This window comes from Herpailurus yagouaroundi, unplaced genomic scaffold (assembly GCF_014898765.1).
Source record: "Herpailurus yagouaroundi ecotype Mexico unplaced genomic scaffold, PumYag 159, whole genome shotgun sequence".
Classification (NCBI taxonomy): Eukaryota; Metazoa; Chordata; class Mammalia; order Carnivora; family Felidae; genus Herpailurus; species Herpailurus yagouaroundi.
Window position 1 is genome coordinate 71,913,881 of NW_024412400.1, and position 7,570 is coordinate 71,921,450.

Below are 7,570 nucleotides of genomic sequence, written 5' to 3' on the forward strand. Positions count from 1 at the left end.
CGCGCACACCCAGGAGCGCGCGCCGCCCGGGCGGGGGACGGGGGGCGAAGGCGGGGGGTGCCGCGCGCAGCTTCTGCTTCCTATTTTCTCTCTCGTTTCCTGCTAGAAGAAGAAGAAAAACATTAATTCCCAGGCAGTTTCGTTTTCTTGTCGTTGTGGCGCCTGGACGCCGGAGCACACTTCTGAGTTGCGCCCGAGTGGTGTGGCCGGTTTCCTTCCTGGCACCATAGAAGCCTCACTTTGCTCTTGGCAGGATGGGGGGCGGGGGGGCGCTGACTTAGAAGACCCCAAGTCCCCGTTAGGTTTAACAGTCTGGAATTCTCCGTGTAAGAAAGTCAACTGGAGTCCAGAGTCCTACAAAATTGCATTGCAAGCCCAGCTCTACCGTCGCTGGGCGGTTGATCGTGTACATCTCAGGTAGTCAGCTTGGTCATTGGCAAAATAGGGATAGTGATACCTGCCTCATAAAGGTGCTGACATACTAAATGAGGCACCGTTTGCACAGAGCCTGCCTCCAAATAAATGATCAATACTTGGAAGTTATTGTTACTATCGTCACTGATGAAAGTAGGCCTTTCAGATAACCCTGGCAAGTCGCTCATCTCGGCGTGAGTTAAAACATCACACAAAGCATCTCAACCGGCCCCCCCCCCCCCCCATTTCTCCGGGTGTTTTAGGTTTAAAATGTCATAAAATGAATGCAACTATCCAATTTGCTTCCTCTGAAGTCAGTACCGCCCGGGAGCAGTTTTCCTCTCCCCACCCCCATCTTTCTTCTGAGTTAATTCCAGTTTGACAGACTGTTGCTATAGCATTCCTTCTCTGACGTCAAACAATTTAAAGAAACCGCCCTGGGTAACGAACACTGCAGAGGAGTTCTTTGTGGAGTTTCTGTGCTGGAGAAAGGCTTGAACAATGTAAAAGAACTTTAACACCTCCGCAGCCTTCCATTCCTTCCTCCAGGGCAGCTTCCCACTATCACCTGGAATAAATCTTTCAGTACCTTAAAAGACATGATGCCATTCTAAGCACAGGCCGAGTGCAACTCTGGAGAAAATGTGGCCGTTTGGTATAAAACCCAGACGATGACAAAAATGGAAACTGTCATAAGTGCTGGGATTATGAAATTATTGGTGTCCCCCCCCACCCCGATTTTCATTTTCCCTTACGTGGGGTGCTTTTTCCACTTAGAAGAGGAGAAGTATCAAATATTCTACATATCAAAATGTCAGAAAAATTGATGGAGACCTGAATGGTTTGCATCTCTCACAGTTTGCTTTAATGATTAAATCCTGAGCTTTATTGTGGTCATTTTTAGAAGAAAACAAAGGGAAATTATTTAAGGAGCTCTGTTATACACCAGTCTCTCTGCTTTCTTGTATTGTGCTTAGTTCTCATAGTGACCTGGCAATGTGCACTTTATCCCCATTTTACAGATAAGGAAACTAAGGCTCAGTGAGGTTAAGGAATTTACCTAGAGTCCCAGGAGAAGGGGCAGAGCCTACATGGAACCCAGATTGGATTGACTTCGAAGTCCACTTTCCTCAGATATTTTCTGTCTTGTTCTTGTGCACTGGAACTTAAGAGACATTCTAGACCTTTGAGAGGGCATTGAGTTAAATTTATTCATTGAAAAACAAGTTGCTGGTGTTTAGGAAAACCTGATGGAAAGTACTGAGATACTCTATTCCAGAAAAGATTAGGGGAAACATAAATCAACAACTACAACAATCAACAAGTACAATAAGTCCTAACTACAAAAACCTGAAAAGATATAACAAGAATTTAACTGACCTTTGTTTGAAGATTTGAGAATTAATTACACAAAATGATGACTTTGACCTTTTTGAAAATTTGATATGGACAGAGAAATTACTAGAAGAATAAAGTCCAAGTACGAAAAAGGAAAGTTGAATTGTTACCCAAACTAGCCCACTTCCAAGAATATTACATTTCTGTTTTGCCACATCTGCTGCATATTTTTTTGAAAAGAACACTTAATTGTTAAAGGACGAGCCTGTATTGCAAATCTGAAAGTGGAACTGATGAAAAGAATTTCATTACCAGGAATAATTTCCTAAGAGTACACTAAAGCATCTAAGTGGCCTAGCAATTGGTAATATTGCAAATGATAATGTAATCCATGTAGAAAGCAAGAGAGAGTTGGGGAGGAGGAGAGAGAGAGAGAGAGAGAAGGGAAAGAAGAAAAAAAGAAAAGAACGAACGAACAGAAAATAGGGAAGGTCGTGTTGATACTTTTGAAGACTGCTGATTTGTTTAGACAATTGCAGTGATATATCCTGCTTGTAATGCTTAAACCCAGTACTCTTGTGTTTAGGTGCCACTGGGTGATATTTAGATTTCTAACGTATTAGGCTCATGTTCTCAAATTTTACTCTATTAAAAGAGGATGATGGGGTCCCGGCTAGAGAACCTTTGAAGATAAAACCCGTTTCATCCTTGTATTCTTTAAAAAAAAAAAAAAAAAAAAAAATTATGTTTATTCATTTCCTGAGAGAAAGACAGTACAAGCAGGGGAGGGGCAGAGAGAAAGGGAGACCCAGAATCCAAAGCAGGCTCCAGGCTCTGAGCTGTCAGCACAGAGCCCCACACGGGGCTCAAACCCACAAGCTGTGAGATCATGACCTGAGCCAAAGTCTGATGCTTAACCGACTGAGCCACCCAGGCACCCAACATCCTTGTATTCTGAGTAGTGTTTAATAGAATACCTTACATGTAGTTGGTACTCAGGGAACAAATGAATGAAGGAACTTGATCACTTTGGTTTACTCAAATAACCTTCATACCTAACCCCAGCCCCCTGCCCTATTCAGAATCGTAGAAAGGGAGACAGTGATCATTATTTTTCTGGGAGTTGAATTTCAGTTACTTCTGCAGGGCGTTTTTCTCTTCTGTTATCAAATTCAGAGAAGCTCTGCTCTTGGTCCTATGTTGAATGAATCTGAATCTGGCTCTCAGCGAACCACCCTAAAATTCACAGTGCCCTGGCTTTACAACCTACACTTTTAAATGATACCTTAGAAATCATCTGTTTTTTTTTTTCTGAACCTACTTTGTTCTCAATGACAAGTGCATTATGAAGAACAGAGCCATCAAAGTGTAAAATATTCCAGTACTGCTTTGTTGTATGGGTTGTATGCATTTCAATCCTTTGGTATTCAAGATGAGGCCAAATTTTATTCATGCACTATCCTTTATAGAACTAAAGTAACAGGTTTTCTTCCAACAACAACCAAATGGGTTTTAAAATATTAAATGAAAATTGTCTAACAGGATCCACAATAGATTTCCTCAAGGATATGAAAAGTTATTCTGTAGTCTATTCTACAAGAAGTTTATGTGTTATTTCACACATCCTTGATCCCAAATGGTTATGTCTAAATACTTCCCTTTCTCTCATGTACATTTCCATCTCAGCTCTTTTTACAGTTTATATTTTGAGATTGAGTTTGCTGTATTCTTCTGACACTCCCGATATAAATCAGTTATAGCTCTTGCTAAGTTTATTTACTTTTGGCGGGGGGAGGGGTAGCGAGAGGGGGACAGAGAACCCAAAAGTGGGCTCTGTGCTGACAACAGAGAGCCTGATGTGAGGCTCCAACTCAGAAACCGCAAGATCATGACCTGAGCTGAAATCGGATCTTCAACCGACTGAGCCACCCAGGTGCCCCAGTTCTTGCATCTTTCTGCTTGGATTCTTTAATGGTAGTTGGAGTCCACAATCTGCATGCTCATCGGTGACCTTAGGAGAGCGCTGTACTTAATTAATGATGTCTGTCACACGCATGAGAGGGGCAAAGAGAAGCAGATCCTGTGGTTCAGGTCTCTGGAATCTGTTATTGGGAAGGGACAGGCAGTGTGAAAAGAACACTAAACTGCATGTCAGAAGACTTGATTCAGAGTTTTGGCTCTGGTACAAAATATCTGTGTGACCTTGAGCAGATCACAACCCGCCTTCACTCTCTTATTCAAATGTAAGATGAGCATGTATATAACCTCACTGATCAGTCATGCATTCTTTTCCTCTAAGCCTCATCCCATCCCAGGAATGCCAGGAAGGCATTCTCATCTGTTGATGTTGATTAATAACATTCTATTAGCTATCTATTACCATGTAAAAATCCACCCCAAAATTTAGCGGATTAGAACAACAACAATCATTTACTTTGCTCATGAATAGCCAATTTAGGACTTGGCTGACACACTCTTCTCTGCTCTAGACCGTTTACCTAGTTTGATTTTATTTTCAAGATGGCTCTCATAAGGCTGGCAAGTTGGTACTGACTACTGGTTGGAAGATGAGCCTGTGCTGTGGACAAAGACCTCCGTTCTTCTCACATAAGCTTTTCCATGGCGTACTGGGAAGTCCTCACAATACACTGGCTGGGTTCTAAGAGCAAGTGTTCCAAGGGAACAGGAGAAAGAGCATAGCATTTCTATGACTTAGCTTCAGGAAGCACACACTGCAGCTTTCTCAATACTCTCTTGATGTACACAATCTCAAATTGAAGTGATAGGGACACAGACCTCTTGATGGAGGAGTAGCAAGGTTCTAGAAAAGCACGTAGGCTGACACATATTGTTGCAGCCATTTTTGGAAATATAGTCTGCCACAAACAAGCATATTTGCTAACCCTGGATTAATCTATGAGTCTCACAGTCTAAGAATCTATTTTTCCATTCCTTCTTCCTATTTAGCATTGACTTTGTTTATTTATGCTAATATACTCTGCCTGATAGATATTTCAAACAAGGGAAAATACCTTGCTTTTCTTGTTAATTTGTTTAGCATTGCTTTCTTGTTTTAATTTTAATTTTTAAAATTATCACACTATAAAATTGGCCTCTTTCTTTTGGTATACAGTTCTATGATTTTATTTTATTTTTTTTTAAGTTTATCTACTTTTGGCAGAGACAGAGTGCAACCATGAGCTGGGGAGGGGCAGAGAAAGAGGGAGACACAGAATCTGAAGCGGCTACAAGCTCCACACTGTCAGCACAGAGCCCGATGCAGGGCTCGAGCTCACAAACTGTGAGATCATGACCTGGGCCGAAGTCAGACGCTTAACCGACTGAGCCACCCAGGTGCCCCTCTGATTTTAAACACAAGTACAGATTCATGTAACCACCTCTACAATCAGTATGCAAAATAGTTCCATCACCCTCAAAAAACTTCCATTGTTGTTGTTGTTATTACTATTATTTGTGGCTCACCTCCCTCCCCTAACTCCCAGCAATCTTTGATCTGTCCTCCATGCCTACAGTTTTGTCTTTTCAGGAGTATTATGTAGGGGTGCCTGAGTGGCTCAGTCAGTTAAACATCCTACTCTTGATCTCAGGTCAGGTCTTGACCTCAGGGTCATGAATTCAAGCCCTGCATTGGGCTCCATGTTGAGTGTAAACCTACTTTAAAAAAAAAAAAAAAAATATATATATATATATACACACACACACACACATATACATACATTATATAATATATATATACATTATATAATGTAAATGGAATCATACAGTATGAAAACTTTGAGACTGACTTATTTCACTATAATGCGTTGTTCTTCCTCGTTGCTGAATAGTATTCCATGGTATGAAGGTACAACACTTTGTTTATCCATTCACCTACTCAAGGATATTCAGGATGTTTTCCAGTTTGGGGCAATTATGAATAGTGTCTATAAACATTAATGTGCAGGCTTTTATATTAACATGTTTTCATTTCTCTAGGTAACTGTGAGTGGGATTGTTGGGTTATATGGTTGGTATATGCTTAACCTTAGACTGCAAAATCATTTTCCAGAGTGGATCGTTCATTTTTCATTCTCACCAGCCATGTATGGGAATTCCAGATGCTCTTGAGTGTTTGCCAGCACTTGATATTGTCAGTTTATATTCCTTTTAAATGTTGCCATTCAAATAAGTGTGGAGTGGTATCTCCTGATAGTGGTTTGTTTTGTATCTTCTTCAGCGTCACACATGCATGCTATCTCCTGCCTTTTTCTGTCCTGATCCATTCCATGCATTTCTGTCAAATTAATGTTCCTGAAACACAACACTGATTAGATCCCTTTTTGGCTCAAAGACTGTACAATGGTTCCAATTTTTCACTGAATGGAATATACCTTCCTTGCCCTGGCATGCAAGGCCTTACTTAATCTGGCTCCAACCTACCTCTCCAGGCCCATCTTTTACTACTCTACTCTATTTTTCACTCCATCCAGTCCTTTTGCTCTTCAGAGAGTAGGTTCTTTGCCTTTTTATCTTTCTCAGTGCTATTCCCCAGACTGAGTCTTCCATCCTTCCTTCAGTATCTTTCAAGAACCAAAAATAGAAGGAGACTGTCCTTGCCCTTCTGTGCCTGGGGTACCACTATGCAATGCTATGCACTCTGTCTCAGACACTCTTCCCAGGCTCTTAGAGGACCCTCCTGCCTGGGAAGGTCAGCAAAGCCAGGAGTGGACAGGTATCTGGCTGCGGAATGGGGCTCCTTTACTCATAGAGACCAACAACTTTCCAAAAGATTCTATTGGATGCCCCTCCCTTGGAAAGGGGAGAGAAACCAAAGTAGAGAGGGGGTTAATCTCTCTTCCTGATGCTGCATTTGCCTCAGGACATTTCCTTCCCCAAACCCATTCCGCCTTTAACCAATGTCTGAACACTGGAAGGCAAAGAATGAATATATAGTAACGATACTCTGTCTGTCTTAGAAGTTCTCGGGGAGATTTTTGAAACATTTTTGAGATATGAGTTTAATGATATGGTAATTTTTCAAGTGACTTTCTGCTAAAGCATGAAGAGTTCTGATAGCTGTCAACAATATGTCACTTCCCTTTAACACTGGAAGCTGAGAAAGAATAATTTAACAACATTAATAATATTCTGTTGGAAACAATTGCTTTGGTTTGATACTAAGTCACTTTGCCTGGACTTTAGGAGGTTAAAAAAAAAAAAGTTGAAAAGAAATTCCATAAATCAATTATTGCTCTAAACATTTTTAGTTAGTGGTAGAAACATCATTCCTAGTATCAGTAACAACAAACATTAATGAACCTGTACTTTAGAACAAATCTCTAAGAGTAAGGGAATGACTTTGAACTTGCTTGCTTGCTTCAAGGAATATTTAAGAGAAAAAAGGAGTGGAGTTATGAGTTCAAACTTCCTTACCCGTCTTCTCTAAGTAGACCAGGATATCCAAACCATGTTTCCACCAGCGCTTATAAATTCTAAGGAAATCAAGTGAAACTGTTAATGATAGCAAATTCAGTTCAGGTCAAGTGTGTGATGTATTCAAGTCACATTTACATAGCTTCCTTCTTGTATAATTATGCCCATAATTACTGTGTCTAGAACATAACATATTATTTTGTATGATCTAGAGGTTTGCAATTGCATGACTATTTTATGCCAAAAATCTCATTCTTAGAGGACTCAGATCTTATCACTATATCCACAGTCTTAGCCCAGCACCTGCACATAGTAGGAATCCATTATTGTTTTGCAATGAAGGAAGGAAGGAAGGAAGGAAGGAAGGAAGGAAGGAAGGAAGGAA

General features: G+C 40.7%; 1 long non-coding RNA gene across 3 annotated transcripts in view; it reads right to left on the minus strand.

Moving 5' to 3' along the window:
* Positions 1 to 6: 6 nt before the first annotated feature.
* Positions 7 to 7,570, minus strand: part of LOC121034023 (uncharacterized) — a 10,025-nt gene continuing 2,461 nt past the window's right edge. For all 3 annotated transcript variants that reach the window (XR_005792252.1, XR_005792254.1, XR_005792253.1), the window contains exons 2-5: positions 7,186 to 7,244; positions 5,849 to 6,063; positions 1,475 to 1,598; positions 7 to 102 (exon numbers count right to left, since the gene is read on the minus strand). This is a non-coding gene — a long non-coding RNA (uncharacterized LOC121034023). The remainder of the gene's footprint in view (positions 103 to 1,474; positions 1,599 to 5,848; positions 6,064 to 7,185; positions 7,245 to 7,570) is intronic.